The sequence below is a fragment of the Hypanus sabinus genome, chromosome 29 (assembly GCF_030144855.1).
Source record: "Hypanus sabinus isolate sHypSab1 chromosome 29, sHypSab1.hap1, whole genome shotgun sequence".
Classification (NCBI taxonomy): Eukaryota; Metazoa; Chordata; class Chondrichthyes; order Myliobatiformes; family Dasyatidae; genus Hypanus; species Hypanus sabinus.
The window spans coordinates 34,438,509-34,464,661 of NC_082734.1; the positions used below are offsets into that span (position 1 = coordinate 34,438,509).

A 26,153-nucleotide genomic window follows, 5' to 3' on the forward strand; every position below is an offset into this window, starting at 1 on the left:
TATATCAGCAAGACCCTATATACCAACATGACCCTATATATCAGCAAGACCCTATATACCAACATGACCCTACATATCAGCAAGACCCTATATACCTACATGACCCTATATATCAGCAAGACCCTATATACCAACATGACCCTATATATCAGCAAGACCCTATATACCAACATGACCCTACATATCAGCAAGACCCTATATACCAACATGACCCTATATATCAGCAAGACCCTATATACCAACATGACCCTACATATCAGCAAGACCCAATATACCAGCATGACCCTATACATTGACATGACCCTATATATCAACATGACTGTCACTGTCCTCCACATCCTCCTCCTTGCAGAATAACAATACACAATACTTATTTAATTCCTCATCCACTTGGCTCCGGGCACCCATTCCCTGATTTATCCTGAGGTAGTCCTAACCTTGCCCAAGGTGCCCTTCCGTTTGTTGTTGTATATAAAACACTAAGGGATTCATTTTAATTCTACCCACTGAGGAGAATTCTTTGCCCCTTTTAGCCCTCCAGATTCCCTGATACAGGAAAGATGTGAGCATGGATAGAATCTTGGCTGGCTCACATGAGGCAATAAAGGTGTTCCATAGGGGTCAGTGTTGGGACGGCTTCTTTTCACATTATGTCCATTATTATGCAGACAATAAAAGATAGGTGGAGGGGCAGGTGGTAGTGAGGATGAAGGGAGTCTGCAGAAAGATTTGGACAGATTAGGGGAATGGGCAATGAAGTGGCAGATGGAATATAGTGTCGGGAAGTGTATGGTCAAGGGTTTTGGTAGAAGAAGTAAAGGTGTAGACGATTTTCTAAACAGAGAGAAAATTCAAAAATCTGAGATGCAAATGGATTTTGGAACCCTTTTGCAGAATTCCCTAAAGGTACAAATCAGTGGTAAGGTAGGCAAATAAGATGTTAGCATTAAATTCAAAAGGACTAAAGTAAAAAAAACAAAGATGTGTGTTTGAGGCTTCCATCTGTTGGGGTCAACCATAGCTGGATAGATGTCTAGGTTCGCGAGCCTGGGCTGTACAATATGGAGAGCAAGCTATTGCCCATTGAGCAAGCTCCCCTCTCCACGCAGCTGATGAGACCATAGGAACAGCAGAGACTGATACCAGCAATTTGGTACCAGCAGTGTCTCAGGAGTTACCAGTCAGTGTTGAACTCAACGTAGGACTGCCTTAGGGACTCCAGATCTGGACTTTTCCCTCGGAGTTTACTCCCAAAGCTTTCCCCACAAGGCAGCAGAGGGTTGAGATCAGAGTTTTCCTTGCTGAGGCTTTAATAGATATTGCTTAGTCCACACCTGTAGTATCGTGAGCAGTTTTGGGTGCCTCATCTAAGGAAGGATGTGTTGGCGTTGGAGAAAGTCCACAGGAGGTTCATGAAATGATCCCAGGAATGAAAGGGTTAACATATGAGGGTCGTTTGATGGCTCTAGGCCTGTACTTGCTGGAGTTTAGAAGGAGGAGAGGCATATCACATTCTAACCTATTGAGTCATGAAAAGTCTAGATTGAGTGGACATAGATAGGATGTTTCCTATTGTATGGGTTTCTAGGACCACAGTGCACAGCCTCAGAATAGAGGAACTTTCATTTAGAACAGAGATGAGGAGGAATTTCTCTAGCCAGAAGGTAGTGAATCCATGGAATTCATTGCCACAGGTGGCTGTGGAGTCCACATTATTGGGTATATTTAAAGATTGATATGTTCCTGATTAATAAAGGCAGTAACGTTTACAGGGAGAAGTCAGTAAGATAAGGTTGAGAGGGATAATAAATTAGCCATGCTGGAATGGTGAAGGAGGCTCAATTGGCTGAATAATCTACAAATGTTTTAAATTCTGCTGCAATGTTCATGGTCTACAGTCCCCTGTTTCCTTTACACTTCTCAAATGCCATGCTCAGTTTCACATTCTGACACCTATATCGTCTTCTGTTACCCTTTTAACTTTCGTTATAGCACATCCTGACATCCAGGGTTCCTGAAGTTTGCAGCACTTATCCTTCTTACTGACAGGAAATTGTTGGTGTTAATTTTTAACAATTTTTTCCATCACTCTTTCAGTCTGTCATAAGGGGACGTGAGACTGGACCCAAATGCAGGATGCAGGCACTGAAGTACTGAGGGCAGGATGGGACAAGCTAAAGGATAGGACAAGGTGTGGAGACCGTGGCATTCAGAGAGGATCCTGGAGTTCAGAGCAACAGCAATCTGGCCTGGCTGGCTTACCCGACAAAGACGAGGGATAGGAAGGGGTAGAACCCTCCGCCAGGCAACGGCAATCTGGCTTGGCTTACCCGACGGAGGCAAGGGATAGGAAGGGAGCTCAGTCCAGGGTGACTTCAAGACTCACTGCGGCCGGAAGACTCAGGCGGCTACAGAGCAGCCCAGTCCATCACTCACTCACAGACCTCGTCGTTAATGGTGGTACTCCAAGCCAGGACGAACAGGGCGACCCCCAAACTATACTCACTCCCAGAGCCCCTTATATTCACAGCCATCCGATAGGCATCAGGATCGCCTCCTTGAGCCCAACCGAGCTAAGATGATCCTCAGGTGTGACTATTGGAGTTCAAGGCGAAACGAGGGGCAATGGAAGGACCCAGAGTCCGGAGTCCGCAGACTGGATCAAGAACTGGGACGCGGACTTCGGACCCGACCATAACACAGTCATCCCATCCCTCGCTCACTCATCCTATCACTCCCTCTGTGTTCTCCTTTCTGGTCATCCTCCAAAACCACCTTTTATTCTTCCAGTTCACACAGAAACTTGAAGTCAGAAGCTGACAGTCCCTGCTCACTGGGATTAGAGAAACAAGATAAGAGAGAGTTAATGTTATCTAGTTTCATGAATGGATGATCACTGCTATTTTGGGATGCTCTGGTCCTGTTGGTCCATACCAGCCTCTGTGTTTTCTTCCAGTTGTCGCAGGTGCTTGAGGAGGTCAGATGTTGATAGTCCCTGTTCACTGAGTTTTGAGGAACAAGAGAGGACAGAGCTTCAAATTGCTCCTACACCTCAGATGTGAACTTACTGAACAAAAATCACTCCCTGTCTACTCGCCCTAGCTCTGGATTCAGGATTGTTTATTGTCATTCTTCAGTACACACGTGTAGAGGAGAACAAAGTGAACATTACTCTGGATCCGATGCAGCATAACCAATAAAAAGCATTAAAACAAAATACAATAAATCACAGTCAATATAAATACAGATACAGTCTAGATATATATATGTACATGTGTACATAGCCTGATTGTATATACATAAAGTGACACTATGTGATGAGGAATACGTAGAAGTGGACTGGGTTAATGGGTGAGGTTTGGGTAAAGTAACTGTTTTTGCGTCTGGTGAACCTGGTGTGAATGCCGTGTTTCCTTCTCCTTGATAGGAGTGGGACAAACAGTCCATGAGCAGTGTGTGTGGGATCCTTCATGAGGTTTCCAGCCTCTTTCCAGCATTTTCTGGTACATATTGTATGTCCTTGTTGCCGGGGATGTGTTTAGCAGTTGAATTACCTGCTCACTCTTTACTGTTCAATGATTATGATCATTGTTATCCAAACTGACACTTTACCCCAAAGCCTGTATTTATCCTCATCTATTACTATCTCAGAACTTACAAAGTTGTGATCACTGTTCCCAAAATACTTTGTATTTGGAAATGGAACTGAGCTGGTGATGGAGTTTCAATGGAAAAGTATTTTGGGAACGGTGATCACAACTTTTTCTATTACACCACTTCCCTGTTTGGACTGTGTCCAGAAACCCTTCTGAATGCACCCAACAAATTCTGTACCATCAAAGCTTCTGGAAATAAGGGAATCCTAGTCAAGACTGGTGAAATTAATGTCACACAACTTCAATTGCCCAGTGACTTTTATATCTTTTTATGACTTGCCAGTATGTATGTATGTTCTTCTAGATCCTGGAACGTCTGTAATATAACTCCACATTGTGATTTCTTATTCCTGGGCTCTAGGCATGTTTCCTGGGATGAGTGACACCCTTCTTGCCCCAGGGTATCCTGTCTATCAACACTGTAGCATTATCCCTCACTTCCTTTGCATCCCCCTGCATTGTAACGGACACACCTGAAACCTGGAGCACTCAACCACCAGCTGTACTCTTCTCCCAATCATATCTCCATAATGGTTAGGACATCAAGTTCAAGTTTATGGTCATCTGACTGTACATATAATCAACCAAATAAAACATGGTACCATGGTGCACCCACAAAACACGTAACACACAGAGGAGATAAAACAAGATATTCCTGTCGGAGCTGGTGATCTGCACCGGGGCAGTGTTGCACGATGTCCAGGCCGGGGTTGGTGCTGACCCCCCAGTGTTAAGACAAGCTCTATTGTGGTCTGCAGTGTTGGATGGCTCAAGTTTGGACCCTTTTATTGCATGGTTGTACCTTTCTATGTTACACGTACTATGACTGCTTTGTGCTGTGTGTGACTGCACACTGGTACTGTCTTTGCACGTTGGTCCCTGATTAATGCTGTCTCGTTTGGCTGTATTTATGAATGTTCATGTATGGTTGAAAGAGAATTGAATTGAATTAAATTGAAATAAATGAATAAAAATGCATGCAGAACAAGTAAACAGTAGAGTAGGCAGTAATCAGCATGCTGGCCTAGTGACAAGACCTTGGTGGTGTATTCAATATTCTCACAGCCTGAGGGAAGAACCTGTTATCCAGTCTGGTAGTGCTAGTCCTGATGCTCCTGTACCTCCTTCCTGATGATAGTGGGTCAAAGGGTTTGTGGGATAGAAACATAGAAAACCTACAGCACAATACAGGCCCTTCGGCCCACAATGCTGTGCTGGACACGTACTTACTTAGAAATTACATAAGGTTACCCATAGCCCTCTATTTTTCTAAGCTCCATGTCCAGGAGTCTCTTAAAAGACCCTATCATATCCGCCTCCACCACCATCACCAGCAGCCCATTCCACGCACTCACCATTCTCTGTGTAAAAAACTTACACTTAACATCACCTCTGTAACTGATTTCAAGCACCTTAATGTACTCCATAATGTACTGGTTAGGCACAAGAGTACATTCAGCCAGAGACTCATTCCACCGAGGTGTAACACTGAGCGTCATAGGAAGTCATTCCTACCTGTGGCCATCAAACTTTACAACTCCTCCCTTGGAGTGTCAGACACCCTGTGCCAATAGGCTGGTCCTGGGCTTATTTCCACTTGGCATGATTAACTTATTATTATTTAATTATTTATGGTTTTATATTGCTATATTTCTTCACTATTCTTGGTTGGTGTGGCTGTAACGAAACCCAATTTCCCTCAAGATCAATAAAGTCTGTCTGTCTGCCTGTCTGTCTTAAAACTGAGCCCTCTCATGTTAGCTATTTCAGTCCTGGGAAAAAGCCTCTGACTATCCACACAATCAATGCCTCTCATCATTTTATATACCTTTATCAGGTTACCTCTCATTCTCCACCGCTCCAAGGAGAAAAGGCCGAGGTCACCCAATTTATTCTCATAAGGCATGTTCCTCAATCCAGGCAACATCCTGGTAAATCTCCTCTGCACCCTTTCTATGGTTTCCAAATCCTTCCTGTAGTGAGGCAACCAGAACTGATCACAGTACTCCAAGTGGGGTCTGACCAGGGTCCTACATAGCTGTAACATTACCTCTCAGCTCTTAAACTCAATCCCATGGTTGATGAAGGCCAATGCACCATATGCTTTCTTAACCACAGAGTCAACCTGCCCAGCAGCTCGAACCCCAAAATCCTTCTGATCTTCCACACTGCCAAGAGTCTTGCCATTAATACTATATTCTGCCATCATATTTGACCTACCAAAATGAACCACCTCACACTTATCTGGGTTGAACTCCATCTGCCACTTCTCAGCCCAGTTTTGCATCCTATCAATGTCCCGCTGTAACCTCTGACAGCCCTCCACACTATCCACAACACCTCCAACCTTTGTGTCATTAGCAAATTTACTAACCCATCCTTCCACTTCCTCATCCAGGTCATTTATAAAAATCATGAAGAGCAGGTGTCCCAGAACAGATCCCTGAGGCGCACCACTGGTCACCGATCTCCATGCAGATTATGACCTGTCCACAATCACTCTTTGCCTTCTTTGACCAAGCCAGTTCTGAATCCACAAAGCAAGGTCCCTTGGATCCCATGCCTCCTTACTTTCTCAATAAGCCTTGCATAGGGTACCTTGTCAAATGCTTTGTTGAAATCCATATACACTACGTTTATTGCTGTAACTTCATCAATGTGTTTAGTCACATCCTCAAAAAATTCAATCAGGCTCATAAGGCACAACCTGCCTTTCACAGTCACGCTGACTATTTCTAATCATATTATGCCTCTCCAAATGTTCATAAATCCTGCCTCTCAGGATCTTTTCCATCAACTTACCAACCACTGAAGTAAGACTCACTGGTCTATGATTTTCTGGGCTATCTCTACTCCCTCTCTCGAGTAAGGGAACAACATCTGCAACCCTCCAATCCTCCAGAACCTCTCCTGTCCCCATTGATGATGCAAAGATCATTGCCAGAGGCTCAGCAATCTCCTCCCTCACCTCCCACTGTAGCCTGGGATACATCCCGTCTGGTTCCGGTGACTTATCCAACTTGATGCTTTCCAAAAGCTCCAGCACATCCTCTTTCTTAATGTCCATCTGCTCAAGCTTTTCAATCCCTACAATCGCCAAGATCCTTTTCCGTAGTGAATACTAAAGCAAAGTATTCATTAAGTACCTCTGCTATCTCCTCCGGTTCTAGACACACTTTTCCACTGTCACACTTGATTGGTCCTATTCTTTCACATCTTATCCCCTTGCTCTTCACATACTTGTAAAATGCCTTGGGATTTTCCTTAATCCTGCTCACCAAGGCCTTCTCATGGCCCCTTCTGGCTCTCCTAATTTCATTCTTAAGCTCCTTCCTGCTAACTTTATAGTCCTCTAGATCTCTATCATTACCTAGTTTTTTAAACCTTTCATAAGCTTTTCTTTTCTTCTTGACTAGATTTTCAATAGCCTTTATACACCACAGTTCCTGTACCCTACCATCCTTTCCCTGTCTCATTGGAACATACAGAACATCATGCATATATCCCCTGAACATTTGCCAAATTTCTGCTGTACATTTCCCTGAGAACATCTGTTCCCAATTTATGCTTCCAAGTTCCTGCCTGATAGCTTCATATTTCCCCTTACTCCAGTTAAACACTTTCTTAACTTGTCTGTTCCTACCCCTCTCCAATGCTATGGTAAAGGAGATAGAATTGTGATCACTATCTCCAAAATGCTCTCCCACTGATAGATCTGACACCTGACCAGGTTCATTTCCCAATACCAGATCAAGTACAGTCTCTCCTTTTGTAGACTTATCTACATATTGTGTCAAGAAACCTCCCTGAACACACCTAACAAACTCCACCCCATCTAAACTGCTTGCTCTAGGGAGATTTAATCAATATTTGGGAAATTAAAATCTCCCACCACAATAACCCTGTTATTATTACACCTTTCCAGAATCTGTCTTCCTATCTGCTCCTCGATGTCCCTGTTACTATTGGGTGGTCTATAAAAAACACCCAGTAGAGTTATTAACCCCTTCCTGTTCCTAACTTCCACCTACAGAGACTCTGTAGGCAATCTCACTATGACTTCCTCCTTTTCAGCAGCCGTGATACTGTCTCTGATCAACAGTGCCACACCCCACATCTTCTGTCTCCCTCCCCTTTCTGAAACATCTCCTGGCACTCTAAGTAACCATCCTTGCCCCTGAGCCATCTAAGTCTCAGTAATGGCCACAACATCATAGCTCCAAGTATTGATCCATGTTCTAAGCTCATCTGCTTTCTTCATGATGCTTCTTGCATTAAATTAGACACATCTCAGACCATCAGTCTGAGTGCATCCCTTCTCTATCACCTGCCTATCCTCCCTCTCGCACTGTCTCCAAGCTTTCTCTACTTGTGAGCCAACAGCTCCTTCTTCCATCTCTTCATTTTGGTCCATACCTCCCAGCAATTCTCATCAATAGCCTTAACAAACCTCCCCGCCAGGATACTGGTCCCCCTGGGATTCAAGTGATTAGTGATGGAGTCTTCAACAATGTGCCAGGCCCTTTCTCTGCAATGTTCCTGGTAAATGTCGCAAATAGGGGAGAGGGCCACCCAGGTGGCCCTCTCCATGTGCAAATCCAGGCACGAAGAACATCTGCCTTACCGATGACTCTTAACACCCACGGTGTAGTGTTCTTGCGCAGGTGTAAAAACTCTGAACTAAACACCAAGTATAAACCAGTCAATGAGGCGCGATCCCAGTAAGATTAACCGTTTACTGTTCACTCTTCCACAGTAACGTATGGTGAAAACTGTTGATCAAGCATTACAAAATATATACAGTATTTGTTTCCTTCTTGGCATCACATTTACATCATAAATACTTGCAAAAGTAAAACTACAACAACTATATTACATTAAAGTGCAACATACAGTCAGAATCTACCTACGCCATCGACTGGCTTTAAATATACTTCAACACAAACTATCCGCAACTCTTTAAATAACAAAGAACATAAACTTTATCAACCGTCATTACTTTTAACAGAATCAGCTCCTCAGTATCAGTGCTTTTACATTCTAGTCCTCTTGAAATAAATGCTAATATTGCACTTGTCTTCCTTACCATTGACTCAACCTTCAAATAAACTTTTAGGGAATCCTGCAAAAAGGTCTCTGAAGTCCCTTTGTACATCTGATCTTTGAATTTTCTTCCTGTTTAGAAAATAGTCTACACTTTTATTCCTTCTACCAAAGAGCACATGACTATACAATTCCTGACACCGTATTCCATCTGCTACTTCATTGCCCATTCTCCCAATCTGTCCAACTCCTTCTGTAGACTCCCTGCTTCCTCAACACTGGCTGTCATTCCACCTGTCTTTGTATCATCTGCAAACCTGGCCACAAAGCCATTAATTCCATTATCCAAATAGTTGACATATAATGTGAAAACAAATGGTCCCAATACAGACCCTTGCGGAACATCACTTGTCACTGGCAGCCAACCAGAATGGACCCCCTTTATTCAGATTCTTTGCCTTCTGCCAATCAGCCAATTTTCTACCAATGCCTCTATCTTTCTTGTAGTTCTTATCTCTTATCTTGTTAAGCAGCCTCATGAGGGGCACCTTGTCAAAGACCTTCTGAAAATCCAATTAAGCAACATCCATTGACTCTCCTTTGTCTATCCTGCCTGTTATTTTCTCAAAGAGTTGCATCAAATATGTCAGACAAGGAAACCACGCAGAATTTCCCCTACTTTGTCATGTGCCTCCAAGTACCCCAAAACCTCAACCTTAATAATGGATTCCAAATCTTACCAACCACTGAGGTCAGACTAACTGGCCTATAATTTCCTTCCTTCTGCCTCCCTCCCTTCTTAAAGAGTGGAGTGACATTTTCAGCTTTCCAGTTCTCTGGAGCCATTGCACAATCTATTCATTGGTAATTCCTCTGCAATTTCTTTCCCTACATATTTCAGAACCCTGGAATATAGTCCATCTGCTCAAGGTGACTTATATGCACTCAGATGTTTCAGCCTCCCAAGGGCCCTTTGCTGAGTAACACTCACTTCTGCCCCCTAACACTCATATTTCTGGTTTACTGCTAGTGTCTTTCACAGTGAAGACAGCTACAAAATTCTTACTAAATTCATCAGCCATTTCTTTCTCCCATATCGTTACCTCTTCAGCATAATTTTCCAGCAGTCCAATGTCCACTCTCATCTCTTTTTAAATCTATTTACCTGAAAAGAAACTTTTGGTATCCCATTTGATATTTTTGGCTAGCTTACCTTCATATTTCAGCTTTTTGCACCTTATGGTTTTAAGTTGCCTTCAGTTAGTTTTTAAAAGCTTCCCAAACATTAACTTTCCACAATTTTTGCTATATTATGAGCTCTCTTCTTTTGCTTTTATGCTGTCTTTGACTTCCCTTGTCGTACACAGTTGCTTCATCCTGCCTTTAGAATACTTCTTCAGCTTTGGGATTTATCTGCCCTCTGCCTTCTGAATTGCCTCCAGAAAATCCAGCCATTGCTGATCTGCCATCATCCCTGCTAATGTCCCCTTTCAAGCAACTTTGGCCAGCTCCTCTCTCATTCCTCTGTAATTCTCTTTTGTCCACTGTAATACTGGTACATCTGACTTGATCATCTCCTCTCAAACTTCGGGGTAAATTCTATCACTGTCTTCCGAGGGTTCCTTTATCTTAAACTCCCTAATCAAATCTGGCTCATTACACACACCTGATCTAGAATTGTCCTTTCCCCTGTGGACTCAATCATAAGCTGCCATCTCATAGATATTCTACAAATCATTCTTGCAGTCATTCATTTTGATCACAAAGCTCCAGAACCTGGGCTTCTGTAACTCCCTCTGCAACTGGATCCTCAACTTCCTAACCAGAAGTCCACAATCTGTGCAGATCAGAAATAACATCTCCACCTCACTAACAATCAACACTGGCACACCTCAGGGGTGTGTGCTCAGTCCACTGGTCTACTCTCTCTATACCCATGACTGTATGGCTAGGTACTGCTCAAAAGTCATTTATAAATTTGCTGATGATTGGCAAAATTTCAGATGGTGATGTGAGGGTCTGCAGAAGCAAGATATATCTGCTGGTTGAGTGGTGCCACAGCAACAACCTTGCACTCAATGCCAGTAACACCAAAGAGCTGATTGTGAACTTCAAAGGGGTAAGATGAGGGAACACACAACAGCCCTCTTAGAGGGATCAGAAGTGGAAAGAATGAGCAACTTCATGTTCCTGGGTGTCAATATAGCTGAGGAACTATCCTGAATTCAACATATCAATGTGGCTACAGAGGGGGTGCTTCAGGGGCTACATTTCATTAGGGGTTTGAGGAGATTTAGTACACTCGCAAACTTCTGCTGATTTACCATGGAGAGCATTCTAACTGATGCCTCACTATCTGGTATGGGGCAGAGGCTACTGCACAGGATCAAAAGTAAGTGTGTAAAGTAGTAAATTTAGTCAAGCCTCCGTTGCAACCAGGAAACGTTCAGGGGGTGACACCTCAAAAAGGTGGTATCCATTATTAGGGACCCAATATATACTGAGAAGATAGTGGAAATTGACAGAACCAAGATCCTGTGGGACTTCCAGATACAGACTGACAGCAGGTACCAGCCAACCAACTAGACATAGTAATAGAGGAGAAGGATCAGAAGAAAGCAATAGTAATAGATGTGGCAATCCTGAATGACAGTAACATCAGGAAGAAGGAATATGAGAAGCTGGAGAAATACCAGGGCTTGAATGAGCAGATAGAAAGGATGAGGAAGGTTAAAGGCAGAGTAATCCCAGTGGTGATGGGAGCACTTGGTGCTGTGACATCTAGACTGGGAAAGTGCCTCCAAAAAATCCTGGGACCTACATCTGAGACCAGAGAAGTACACTACTAGGGCAGCAAGGATACTGAGCTGAACCCTCAAACTCCCAGGCTTCTGGTAGAGAACCCAAGATTGAGGGGAAATGCACATATGTGCCACCTCTAAGGGGTGAGAGCTCCCTCTCAGCCCCAATCTCTCACCTTCTCTTTGTATTCCTTTATGTCCTGACTAATCGAGAATCTATCAACCTCTGCTATAAATGACATGGCTTCTACAGCTGCCTGTGGCAACCAATTCCAAACATTCACCACTCTGGCTAAAAAAAAATATTCCTGCTCATAGAAACATAGAAAACCTACAGCATATTACAGGCCCTTTGGCCCACAAAGTTGTGCGGAACATGTCCCTAGCTCAGAAATTACTAGGTTTACCTATAGTCCTCTATTTTACTCAGCTCCATGTACCTATCTAAAAGTCTCTTAAAAGATCCTATCATATCCACCTCCACCACTGTTGCTGGCAGCCTATTCCATACACTCACCACTCTCTGAGTAAAAAACTTACCCCTGACATCTCCTCTGTACCTACTCCCCAGCACCTTAAACCTGTGTCCTTTTGTGGCAACCATTTCAGCCCTGGGAAAAAGCCTCTGACTATCCACACGATCAATGCCTCTCATCATCTTGTACACCTCTATCAGGTCACCTCTCATCCTCCGTCACTCCAAGGAGAAAAGGCTGAATTCACTCAACCTGTTTTCATAAGGCATGCTCCCCAATCCAGGCAATATCCTTGTAAATCTCCTCTGTACTCTTTCTATGGCTTCCAATTCCTTCCTGTAGTGAGGCGACCAGAACTGAGCACAGTACTCCAAGTGGGGTCTGACCAGGGTCCTATATAGCTGCAACATTACCTCTCTCTCGGCTCCTAAATTCAATTCCATGATTGATGAAGGCCAATACACCTAACGCCTTCTTAACCACAGAGTCAATCTGTGCAGCTGCTTTGAGTGTCCTATGCACTTGGACCCCAAGATCCCTCTGATCCTCCACACTGCCAAGACTCTTACCATTAATACTATATTTTTGACACTCGCAGCGTCGAGTGGGCAGCGGAGTCCGTGGAAGCAGAGTCCTGGGCTTTGGCTAAGTGGAGTCCGTGGAAGCAGAGTCCTGGGCTTTGGCTAAGTGGAGTCCATGGAAGCATAGTCCTGGGCTTTGGCTAAGGGGGAGTCCGTGGAAGCAGAGTCCTGGGCTTTGGCTAAGTGGGCTTCGGTGTAAGGGGACTTCGGTAAGCTTGTGTGATTGCTCGCTGCGGGAAGAAGGTAAGGTCGCTAGGTGCTTTTTAGACTTATTCTATTAATCCAGTTCAGGTATGGGGGAGACAGTCAGAGCAGTGGTGTGCTCCGTATGCAGTATGTGGGAAGTCAGGGTCAACACAGTTGTCCCTGATGACCACACCTGCAAAAGGTGCGTCCAGCTGCAGCTCCTATCAGACCGAGTTAGGGAATTGGAGCAGGAGCTGGATGAACTACGGATCATTCGGGAGGTGGAGGCAGAGATAGATAGGAGTTATCAGGAGGTAGTCACACCAAAAAACCAAGAAGTAGGCAGATAGGTGACGGTCCAGAGGGGCAGGGGGAGCAGGTAGAGAGAGCAGAGCACCCCTGCGGCCATTCCCATTAACAATAAGTATACCGTACTGGATACTGTTGATGGGGATGACCTACCAGGAATGAGTTGTAGTGGTCCTGCCTCTGGCACAGAGGTTGAACCCTCAACTAGAAAGGGGAGGAGGGAAGAGAAGAGAGCGATAGTTTTAGGGGACTCTATAGTTAGGGGGGCAGATAGGAGATTTTGTGGGGCAGATCGGGAGTCTCGGATGGTATGTTGTCTCCCTGGTGCCAGGGTCCGGGACATCTCAGATCGGGTGCAGGCTATTCTTGAGAATGAGGGCATGAACCCAGATGTAGTGGTCCATGTAGGGACCAATGATGTAGGTAAGGTGAGTGAGGGGGTCCTGCTTAGAGAGTTCAGGGAGTTAGGAGTGAAGCTGAAAGGCAGGACCTCCAGGGTGACAATCTCGGGATTGCTACCTGTGCCACGTGCGAGTGAGGCGAAGAAGAGAATGATTATGCACATTAATACGAGGCTGAGAGCATGGTGCAGGAAGGAAGGGTTCAGGTTTTTGGATAATTGGTCTTTGTTCCAGGGACATTGGGATCTGTTTCGAAGGGATGGTCTACATCTGAACCGGAGGGGTACTAACATTCTTGCAGGAGTATTTGCCAGTGCTGCTCGGGGGGGTTTAAACTAGATGTGCAGGGGGCAGGGATTCAGATCCAGAGGGTTGGTCAGAAGGTGCATAGGGTTAAATGTGTACAAGGTTTGGGTGATCTTGAGAAGGTCATCAAAATTCAGGGTGCAATTTGCCCGATGGAAGTTCAAGGAGCTGGGTTAGGTACAGTAGACAGTGTTTTAAGCAAAGAGAGGAGGAATGGGCTAAGAATTCCATACTTGAATGCGCGTAGTGTCAGAAATAAGACAGATGAGCTTGAAGCTCAGATGAAAATGGGGAACTACGATATTGTTGGGATAACGGAGACATGGCTGCAAGGGGATCAGGCCTGGGAATTGAGTGTACCAGGGTATACGTGCTATCGTAGAGACAGAAATATGGGAAGAGGGGGTGGGGTGGCCCTGTTGGTGAGGAATGAGATTCAGTCCTTAGCAAGAGGTGACTTGGGAACAGGGGAAGTAGAGTCTGTGTGGATTGAGCTGAGGAACAGTAAGGGTAAAAAGACCCTAATGGGTGTTGTGTACAGGCCCCCAAACAGTAGCGTGGATATTGGGTACAAGTTGATTAGGGAGTTAACATTGGCATGCAGTCATTATGGGAGATTTCAACATGCAGGTGGACTGGGAGAATCAGGTAGGTGCTGGACCCAAGGATAGGGAGTTTGTGGAGTGCCTAAGGGATGTATTTTTGGAACAGCTTGTGCTTGAGCCAACCAGGAACGAGACTATTTTGGACTTGGTGATGTGTAATGCACAGGAATTGATAAGTGATCTTGAAGTAAAGGAGCCATTAGGAAGTAGTGATCATAACATGATAAGTTTTTATCTACAATTTGAGAGGGATAGGGGCAGATCAGAGGTGTCAGTGTTGCAATTAAATAAAGGAGACTATGGAGCCATGAGGGAAGAGCTGGCCAAAGTTAAATGGGCGGATGCCCTGGCAGGAAAGACAGTGGATCAGCAGTGGCAGATATTCTTGGGCATAATACAAAAGATGCAAATGCAGTTCATTCCAATGAGAAGGAAGGATTCAAAGAGGGGGAAGGGGCCACAGTGGTTGACAAAGGAAGTCAGAGATTATATAGCATTAAAGAAAAAGAAGTATGACAGGGCTAAGATGAGTGGGAATACAGATGATTGGGAAAGTTTTAAGGAACAGCAGATCTTAACTAAAAAAGCAATACGGAGAGAAAAAATCAGGTATGAGCTCAGTCTAGCCAGGAATATAAAAGGGGATAGCAAAAGCTTTTTTAGCTATGTGAAGAGAAAGAAGATAGTTAAGAACAATGTTGGCCCCTTGAAGAATGAATTGGGAGAAATTGTTATGGGAAACAGGGAAATGGCAACAGAATTTAATGCATACTTTAGATCTGTCTTCACCAGGGAGGACACAAGCAATCTCCCAGATGTATGGATGGGCCAGGGTCATAAGATATCAGAGGAATTGAGACAGATTGACATTAGGAAAGAAACTGTGATGAGTAGACTGGTAGGACTGAAGGCTAATAAATCCCGGGTCCAGATGGTCTGCATCCGAGGGTTCTAAAAGAGGTGGCTCAGGAAATTGCGGATGCATTGGTAAACATTTTCCAATGTTCCTTAGATTCAGGATCAGTTCCTGAAGATTGGAGAGTGGCTAATGTTGTCCCACTTTTCAAGAAGGGAGGGAAGGAGAAAACGGAGAACTGTTAGCCTAACGTCAGTCGTGGGGAAGATGCTTGAGTCCATTATTAAGGACGAAATAGTGGCACATCTAGATGGCAGAAATAGGATTAGGCCGAGCCAGCATGGATTTACCAAGGGCAAATCATGCTTGACTAATCTGTTGGAGTTTTTTGAGGGTGTAACAAGGATGTTAGACGAGGGTAAGCCAGTAAATGTTGTGTACCTAGATTTTCAGAAGGCATTCGATAAGGTGCCACATAGGAGATTGGTGAGTAAAATCAGAGCTCATGGCATTGGGGGCAGGGTTTCAACTGGATAGAAAACTGGTTGGCAGATAGAAAGCAAAGGGTAGCAGTGAATGGGTGTTTCTCAGACTGGCTGGAGGTGACTAGTGGGGTACCACAGGGCTCTGTATTGGGACCACAGCTCTTTACGATTTATGTCAATGATTTAGATGAGGGCATTGAAAACTATATCAGCAAGTTTGCTGACGATACTAAACTGGGTGGCAGTGTGACATGCGAAGAGGACGTTAGGAGAATACAGGGAGACTTGGATAGGCTGAGTGAGTGGGCAGATACTTGGCAGATGTCATTCAACATGAATAAATGTGAAGTTATCCACTTTGGAAGCTGGAACAAGAGGGCAGAGTATTGTCTGAATAGTGTAGAGTTAGGTAAGGGAGAAATGCAAAGAGACCTAGGAGTCCTAGTTCACCAGTCAATGAAGGTGAATGAGCAAGTGCAACAGGCAGTGAAGAGGGCAAATGGAATGTTGGCCTTTGTTACAAGGGGAATTGAATACAAGAGCAAGGATGTCCTTTTGCATTTGGACAGGGCCCTGGTGAGACCACACCTGGAATATTGTGTACAGTTTTGGTCTCCAGGTTTAAGGAAGGACATTCTGGCAATTGAGGAAGTGCAGCGTAGATTCACTAGGTTGATTCCTGGGATGGCAGGGCTGTCTTACGCAGAGAGATTGGAGAGATTGGGCTTGTACACGCTGGAATTGAGGAGATTGAGAGGGGATCTGATTGAAGCGTTTAAGATAATTAAAGGATTTGATAGGATTGAGGCAGGAAATATGTTCCAGATGTTGGGAGAGTCCAGTACCAGAGGGCATGGATTGAGAATAAGAGGTCAGTTATTTAAAACAGAGTTGAGGAAGAGCTTCTTCTCCCAGAGAGTTGTGGAGGTGTGGAATGCACTGCCTCGGAAGACGGTGGAGGCCAATTCTCTGGATGCTTTCAAGAAGGAGCTAGATAGATATCTGATGGATAGGGGAATCAAGGGATATGGGGACAAGGCAGGGACTGGGTATGGATAGTGAATGATCAGCCATGATCTCAGAATGGCGGTGCAGACTTGAGGGGCCGAATGGTCTACTTCTGCACCTATTGTCTATTGTCTAAATTTTGCTATCATACTTGACCTACCAAAATGAACCACTTCACACTTATCAGGGTTGAACTCCATCTGCCGCTTCTCAGCCCAGTTTTGCATCACAGAAGTGATAGATTGTTGATTGTTCAGGGAATGAAAGGATACTGAGAGAAGGCAGGAGATTGGAGCCGAGAGGGAAAATAGATCAGCCATGAGCCAAATGGGCTGATTCTGCTCCTATATCTTATGGTCTTATGTCTTTTAACCAGGGAAGGGGAAGTAAAAAACTCAATGGGCATAAGCTTAAGAAGTATGATTTTAGTATGAGACCTCAGGGGCAACTTTCTTCACAGTGCAGGTGGTGCATAAATGGATTAAGTTGTCAGAGATAGTGGATGAGGCAGGTATAATAAGAACATTTAAAAGATATTTAGATAATTACATAGATAGGAGGGAGTTATGGAGATATGGGCCAAATGCAGCCAAATAAGAGGCGGTTACCATGGTCTCAATGGGCCTAATTATATTGTTATACTTATATTATTATTTATATTCTGCATTATATTTGTTATGTGACCATGCTTTTGTTTACTGTGGGTGACTCTTTAGAACACCTGGATGAGGCGGGACTATGACATCAGTATAACAAGCTGCGACAGACCGCTGGACTTTCAGAGAGAAGGAGAGAGAGAGAGAGAAAGAGAGAGAGCAAGAGAGAGAAAAAAAAGAAAAAAAGTAAGTTTTGAACCGCAATCTGCAGGCAGGAGCCTGCTGCAGCAATTGGTAAAGTCTAGTACTTTCCCATGTCCAAAGGATTGGATTGGATTGCACATTGGATGTGTGACTGTCACTTCGTATGATCCATACGTGGATTTAGTTGGAGTATCCCGTGGCAACCACTTTTGTTAACCCTTACCTGGTTCTGGGTATGTGGTAACCGCTTGTGTCAGGGTATATTCTGTGACTGTCACCTTGTGATGTTTCTATGTGGATTTCAAGACAACTCGACGGATAAGAACTTTGGTGACTGTTACTTCGTTTTCCCAGCGTGGAAGCTGTGGAATTCTTTGCAATCTCCTCCTCTCTACATTTTAACATTGATTTACCAGTCCCTCCCCTCATTTATTCTGTGGATTACTGGACCTTTCTAGTTTGCCATCTTAAGACTTTTGGGAGTCAGTTTGGGAGTCACACACACATAACACTGCTAATTCTGTTTATTTTGTTTAATTTTATATATTTTTGAGTAGATACTAATAAATATAGTGGTTTTAACATTAAAACCTGACTCAATTTGTGATCTATTGCTGCTGGTACATAAAATAAATTGGGGGCTCATCCGGGATTTTAACAAATTGGAACTGATTTATTGATTTGATTGATTACTTCCCTTTTGATTTCCTTGTGTGTGAAAACCAGCAGCAATAGATATTGATGAATTCCTGATGTCACCAACCTCTGAGGCATTAGAGGAAGCCAGAAAGAAAGAGTTGTTGGTCCCTGTTAATTAGCTGGACCTTATTATGGTAAAGCTGACTCTGAGAAAGGCAGAGATTCAGGGGAGAATAGCTGAGCACTATGTATCTACGGGGGTGTTTAAAGAGATGGCTGCTAGAAACGGAGGAAAGAGAAAAAGAAAGGCTAGAGAAGGAGCTAGAGAAGCTGAAATATGTAGATCAAACTTCTGGCTCTAGTGACAGGCTTGTTGCCAGTCAGGAAATTAGAATGGTTCCTCCATTTGATGAAGCCAAGATTGATAAATACTTCCAGCATTTTGTAAAAGTTTGTCAGAGCCTACGGTGGCCAAGAGAGTGTTGCCCTCTCCTGTTGCAGAGTGTAATTAAAGGTAAGGCTCAGCAGGCTTATTCTGCCCTATCCATTGAAGATGCAGCTGACTATGGGACAGTAAAACAGGCTGTGCTTAAAGCTTGAGTTGGTTCCAGAGGCCTATAGGCAAAGGTTTAGGAATTTGAGAAAATCTGTGAGCCAGATTCATGTGGAATTTGCTTATGAAAAGTCTGTGTGTTTTAAACGTTGGTGCACATCTCAAACTGCGAACGATGATTATGACAAATTGAAGGAGTTGACTCTAATTGAAGAGTTTAAAAGGTGCATCCATGATGATATAAAGACATAATTAGATGAGAAGGATGCTGCAACTTTACAAGAATCTGCTAAGTTAGCAAATGAGTTTGCTCTAACCCACTAGTCGAAGTTTGTACCGTAAGACATTCCAAAAGAATAGCATGGATAATCAGAGTAAACCAGAAATCAAATCTGGGAATAGTGACAAAGGTAAGGATGAAGGGAAGCAATTAAAGGAAAAACATTCTGGTCCTACTTGTCACTATTGTTATTGGAGTATAAAAATATTATGGAGTATAAAACTTGTATCATTTGCTGTGTAACTAGTCAGTTTGCTATGCATGTACTCATTTTAGGAGACTGAAGTCTTAGGAATGTAGAAGACAATGATGTGTTAATGAGAGGTAGCTAATGTAAAGAGGGTTTCTTCTTTTTGTTAACTAGCAGGAATGCTAATTTACTGATAACGAGAATGGTATTCCTTTGTAAACCAAATGGGGATTAATGTTCTTTCTTCTGAGTCTGTAAGCTTTTGTTGACGGGCTTTTGGGCAGATCGGCGCGAGGGGGTCGAGAGAGAGGACACAATGCTCTAAGCTGGGCGAGGATCGGACCCCAAAGGGGGGTCCAAGGCCGGGAGATTCTCCGAGGAGGGGGGGGGATGAAGCTAGATGTGCTTGGTTGACCACTCGGAGGGTCCTGAGCTGTTTGGAGAGTCGAGGAGTTCGGAGGGTCCTGAGCTGCGAGTCGAGGAGTTCGGAGGGGATCGAATGGTGGCCAGAAGACTTCAGTAATTGAGCTCCAACAGCTGTGCACGAAGTGGTTTGGACTTTGATAAGTTTGGCGCCTTTTCTTTAATTTTCTCTTCATATATACTGTATCGTTATTAATCACTTAGTTATAGTAACCTTTATAAATTGTACTCATTTAATCGCATATGGTGTACTGTCTGTTTTTGGGCGAGGCGGGGACATCACACAGCATCCACACCAACTGATTACCCAGTTTGGCGGGGCTGAAGGCTGCTCCCCCTAGACGAGAACGAGCTGAGCGAGCCTGAGGCGACCCAAGGGGTTACATTGTGGGGTGCTCGTCCAGGGTGGAAGCTGTGGGATCGCCCTCTTTGGATTGTGTCTGCGGCGAAGAGCTGGTGTGCGATTGCTGGTTATCACTGCGTGTGTGTTGGGTGGGGTGGCTGCTGTTGCTAGCCTGGAAGTCGTTGTTCGATTTCCGACTAGTGCTGACGAAATGGTGGTGGGACCATGGGCTGTCCGTACTGTTTGGAGAGTGAGGAGTGACAGGTTGGGATGTTTCAGCAGTGGTGAGCTCCGCCCGGTTGTTGGAATAACGTCCAGCCCTAAAGGGGCGGAGGCGTGGGCGGAGCGGACCCCTCATTTGTTGGGTGAGTGGCAGTGCTTGGCTGAGGGAAAGCGACAGGGACGGGTTGAAAGTTTGAGCAGGCGGGCTGGTGACTTTGTTAGAACTGTCGGGCGCAATTACCTCGAAGTGACCGCTGCCAGTTCTGGGAAAGTGTGGGAAAATGCGTGTGGTTCGACTGGAAGTCAAATGCCGCAGCTGGGGGGCTTATCATATCCGTGGCAGGAGATTGGTGGGAAGTTTTTAGGGTATCTCTTTTTGCCTAGGGGGGCAGATAAATTGCTTGTGGTGCCAAGGGGATCAGTTGTTCCGTTGATTCGAGAGGTGTCGGGGAAACTTAGAGGAGGCCCAGTGGGGGAACGGCTTGGGGTCTCTGGGGGAGCACATTCCCAGCAATGTACCAAGGAACTCCTGAAAGGAACAGACTCTATTCCTGAAGGCTTAGAGGGGCCACGCGCACAGGTGTTGTTACGGATGGATGGAAGTCAAGTTAAAGCCATCCTCGGCACCGGGGCGCCGGTTAAGTTGCTGTACAGTTTGTTTCATAACCGTTATTGGAAGCATTTATCCTTGACGACATTGAGGACACTGGAGATTCGGGGTACCAGTGCCGGTGATTATCCAGACGACGGTTGTTGGTCAGTGAAAATGGAGTTCTTGGAGGCAAATGTGGAGGAGATTGAGGTTCATGAATCGTTAATGCTGATGTGTCCGGACCCTGTTGAGACGGGCAGCGTTTCTGTTCTAGAGAGAACCAATATCCTGCTGGTGTGCTTGGGGGCCTGCCCGGAAGAGGCGGGTGAGCGGTGTATGGAGGCATTGTCGATGCACCCAGAGTTTCGAGCTGCTTGTGCGGACGTGTGTAGCAGCATTGGGCTGATACCGAATTCAAACAAGAGCCAGTGGCGGTACGGCCTGGGGGAAGTATCTGAGGGTGAGACCCTCTTAGTGGACGCTGCGAAATACCATGAGGGAGCGGAGTTGACTGCTGAAGACACCTCGGAGAGAGAGAGGTTGCGGCGACTGGCCCCTGAAGCCGTGGAAGACATAGGCAGCGTGTGTGTGGATTGTATTGCGTTGAAGAGGCGCACTGTCAGTGACCAGAATATGGCCCTGAGGGCCGGAGAGGCGATGGCCTGTCTGAGTGGTGCGAAATGGTTTAAGGTGCTGGATCTGAGGAGTGGATGTTGCCAGATCCCGATGAGTGGGGCCGACAAGGAGAAGACGGTCGTTATAAATTCCCTAGGAGTCTTTGGGTCCGAAAAGATGCCACAGGGCATATCTGGAGCCCTTGCAACCTTCCTGCTGGGCAGGTGGAAGACCATAGGGGATGTGGAGGCGTTTGGAGTCTTGGTGTATGTGGATGATCTCTTGGTGTTTGGATTTGCCTCAGGAGAATATGAAGTGAGGTCGTTGCAGGAGCAGCTGAGAACTACCGAGTTAAAGTGTTTTCGGGACACGTGCCAGGGCTGGCGAAGGTCGCAGCTCGTGAGTGACTGTCTCTACGGAACCAAGTTTGAAATGAAGACGGAGAGACTGGAGAAAGTGATCTGGAACCATTCGGAAGACTTACAAGTTGGAGAGAATGAAGAAAGTTGTCTGACTGAGGGTAATAGCAAACTGAGAATCCGGAGAGGGGAGTTTGCGGAGGTGAAGAAATTACAGACAAATCTCAGAAGAGAGAAGCGGAAGCTTGAAGGGAACCTGAAGATGACCATCGACAGTTCAAATGAAGTGCAAAACCTGAAAGTTGATCTGGAAGAAGTCATGAGGAAGAAAAAGCTGGAGAGAAGTGCAGTGAATATTGAACAGGAGGCTGAAGAGACTGTGGGAGCAGTGCAGGCCACGTGTTTCCGTTTGGAGAAGATCAAACAGCAGCTACCGATCACAGGAATGAGGAAGAATACAGATTCGATGGATGATGTGCTGGATGTGTAGTACATGCTGCCTTTTGCTGACTTTCCCTCGATTGAGGAAGAGACCTTTGGCCCTTCTCCCATTGAGTCAGGTGTAGCGGGGAGGGTTAGCTGTGTGCAGTGTGGGGCATGAGTGAGAGGTTGAGAGAGGAGTTGGTAGTGGGCCCAAGGTATCCCCAGTTGTGTCCGAGCCTGAAGGGTTTAGGTGAGGGGGTACGGAGGTCTCAGAAGGGTTAGGGAACTCCCAGATAGTTGACCTAAGTAGCGCCTGAGGAACAGGGCGTGAAGGTTACTGTGAGGGGAGGAGATGTCACTGTCTGTGCTTGGGTTACGGTGTGTTGGCAGGAAAGGTGGCGAGTTATTTAGTAGTCATGAGGACATGACTTTTATTTGGTGGAGGGAGAGTGTAAAGAGGGTTTCTTCTTTTTGTTAACTAGCAGGAATGCTAATTTACTGATAACGAGAATGGTATTCCTTTGTAAACCAAATGGGGATTAATGTTCTTTCTTCTGAGTCTGTAAGCTTTTGTTGACGGGCTTTTGGGCAGATCGGCGCGAGGGGGTCGAGAGAGAGGACACAATGCTCTAAGCTGGGCGAGGATCGGACCCCAAAGGGGGGTCCAAGGCCGGGAGATTCTCCGAGGGGGGGGGGGATGAAGCTAGATGTGCTTGGTTGACCACTCGGAGGGTCCTGAGCTGTTTGGAGAGTCGAGGAGTTCGGAGGGTCCTGAGCTGCGAGTCGAGGAGTTCGGAGGGGATCGAATGGTGGCCAGAAGACTTCAGTAATTGAGCTCCAACAGCTGTGCACGAAGTGGTTTGGACTTTGATAAGTTTGGCGCCTTTTCTTTAATTTTCTCTTCATATATACTGTATCGTTATTAATCACTTAGTTATAGTAACCTTTATAAATTGTACTCATTTAATCGCATATGGTGTACTGTCTGTTTTTGGGCGAGGCGGGGACATCACACAGCATCCACACCAACTGATTACCCAGTTTGGCGGGGCTGAAGGCTGCTCCCCCTAGACGAGAACGAGCTGAGCGAGCCTGAGGCGACCCAAGGGGTTACACTAAAGAAATGTAGATTAGAACATTGCTCAGTTCTGAGTTTATTATTTGCTATGCATGTACCCAATTTGGTAGGAGACTGAAGTCTTAAAAATGTAGAAGACAATGGTATGTTAATGAGAGGTAGCTAAGAGGTGTAGATTAGAACATGATTAAGCCAATTGATAGGAACAATAGGGACATGATGTACCTGTAGTACGTGTAATACGCAACTATAGATCGATTACATATGCTAATACAACTGGACAAATACTATAAAAAATGCTGTGTCCAGAGATCGGTGCGCAATCAGTGACTAGCTCAATGACTGTCTCAGCTTTGATTTGCAAATTAAAGTTTAACCCTTCTTGAAGAATCTTCTGCGTCACCTGGTCATTTGTGAGGCACGAAAAACTACGACATAATTGGTAACCGCGGCAGGACCGGATAGAAACCCGCAGAAAGGAAACGGCAGATTGGGAATGCTTCCCAGTCCTCTAGGGACCCCCACAAGGCTAACAGAATAAAGGGTGCACCCAAACAAAAGGTAAGCGCTTTTTGCGACAATTTGGACTAAGAATTCTGTTGGCTTTGGGGAGGCCTTGGAGTCTCAGAAGTGTGGAACCACTGCCAAAGGGTCTCTCTAGTCCAAAGAATCTGGCAGAATTGGAGGTTAACAGAGGAGGCTCAGAGGATTGTTCAAGATCACTGCAGTGAGGGCAAGTGCAAATAAGTTAATAAGACATTAAGAAAAAGTCCACGTGGTGTTGGTAAATCCTCGCGGATACCGCCTTAAGAGATAAGGGTCTGAACGGGCGAGGTGTTTAGAGTAGAAAATCCTTGTGGATACCACCTTAAGAGATAAGGGTCTGAACGGGCGAGGTGTTTAGAGTAGAAAATCCTCGTGGATACTGCCTTAAGAGATAAGGGTCTGAACGGGCGAGGTGTTTAGAGTAGAAAATCCTTGTGGATACCACCTTAAGAGATAAGGGTCTGAACGGGCGAGGTGTTTAGAGTAGAAAATCCTTGTGGATACCGCCTTAAGAGATAAGGGTCTGAACGGGCGAGGTGTTTAGAGTAGAAAATCCTCATGGATACCGCTTTAAGAGATAAGGGTCTGAATAGACGAGGTGCAAAGAGAAAGTTCTGTGGGTACCGCTCTGAATAGAGGTCTGCACGGGCAGTACAGAATAGGAAACAAGGACAGTCCAATATATAGTTTAAAGCGCTGGTAGATAGACAATAGACTAGGCATAGAATTAGAGTAAGTTTAGTTAAGAAAAAGTCCATGTGGTGTTATAGGAAGAAAAAGTCCACATGGTGTTAGAATTAGAGTGAATTTAGTGTAGAAAAAGTCCACGTGGTGTTAGAATTAGAGTGAATTTAGTGTAGAAAAAGTCCATGTGGTGTTAGACTAGGCGTAGAATTAGAGTAAGTAATATTATCCAGTAAACGAACTGTGAATCTCCGAAATACCTTAAAAAGAGAGAATAACATGACAGGTAAAGGAACGGCAGTAGAGATTCTGAGCAAAAAATTCCCGTTAATTAATAATGAGATCACAAAAACTTCAGAAAAATGGGAAAAAAGAACCAATAACCTGGTCACAAAGTGGCCAAGAGAAGGAACGTTTGATGTAAGTTTGTGCAAAGAAATGGAGGGACTAATTAAAAATTACTAACCAAAAGATAAATCTAAGAAAAGAGGGCAAAAAAGAGAATGAGAAATGGAAGTGCTAAAACTCTTCAGAACAAAGGGAGAGAGGCTGAGGAGGACAGGTAGAATATTGATTACAAGCGAGGAAGACACTAAGGTGCTGGAGAAACAGCCTGTTAGAGAGAGAAGGGTACGGTGAGAAGCTGGCTTCAGCTCCGTACCCGGATGCAAAAGAAACAGAAAAGCCCCCTCCCTATAATGAGGAAGGAACCCCTAAGCAGTGCCCCCTGCTGATGGGAACAGTAAACATGCAGGGAGAAGTACAAGTTTGGGATAATGAGGAGGAAAAAAAATACGAGAAGGAAAAAGCGGCGATATGGAAGGAGATACAGGCAGAAAAAATGAAGATAGAACAGGTACAGAGAGAAATGGGAAGAAAGGATTGAATGGATGAAATACTTGAGAGGAAAAGGAGTATGAGGAGTATCGGTTATACTATAGAAATAAACAGACTAGAAAAGAAAGTGGCTCATCAGGGCAGGAAGAGATGAGGCATTCAAGAGGAAGTGGAAAAAAGATAGGAGATGAGAGTCTTGGAAAAACACAAGAGAGAAGGGAATCAAGCACAAGTAAGAATCAGGAGTCCCTGCCACAGGTGTACAGACACGGACAGAAAGAAAGAGAAGGTGACTCATTGGAGGAGCAAGAGTTAAGTGGAGAGAAAGAGGATGTGAGAATTTGTGGGGAAGAGGTAGGAGGCAGAAGCCTAGAAGAGGAGAAGGAGGCAGTAGGGGAGTGACTTGCGGAAGTAGAGAGAGAGCCAGATAAGCTACTGAGAGGGGGTTGCCAGAAGAGATGCAAAAAATACTCCAGGGGCCAACCAAGTATTGAATTAAGACAGAAAGGAAGGACTCCACAGGGAGACCGAGGGAAGAGGAGAACCCCGGAGACATTTGTGTGGGAGACAGTAAAGACATACCCTGAGACAGATGGGGAGGCAGGGGAGGAGGAGAGCCAGGGCAGGTGGGAAGAAGGAGGAAGAATGATGCCGTTGTTAGTAAAAGGATCAGGACAAGTGCAGTATATCCCTTGGGGATCCCAGGACCTAGAAGGGCTGAAAAACACTGCCCAATCTACATGAAGGAGCAGGGAAATGGATTAGAGCCTTTGAAGAAGAAACAGCGGGACAATTATTGGCTATTGGAGATTTGAAGGCACTGTTGATAAGGTTGATGGGAACCTCTAAATTTAAC

General features: G+C 45.0%; 1 long non-coding RNA gene across 1 annotated transcript in view; it reads left to right on the forward strand.

The window, feature by feature from the left end:
• Nucleotides 1–19,840, forward strand: part of LOC132382828 (uncharacterized) — a 36,762-nt gene extending 16,922 nt beyond the window's left edge. Inside the window, exon 2 of the long non-coding RNA XR_009508466.1 lies at nucleotides 17,430–19,840. This is a non-coding gene — a long non-coding RNA (uncharacterized LOC132382828). The remainder of the gene's footprint in view (nucleotides 1–17,429) is intronic.
• Nucleotides 19,841–26,153: the final 6,313 nt, after the last annotated feature.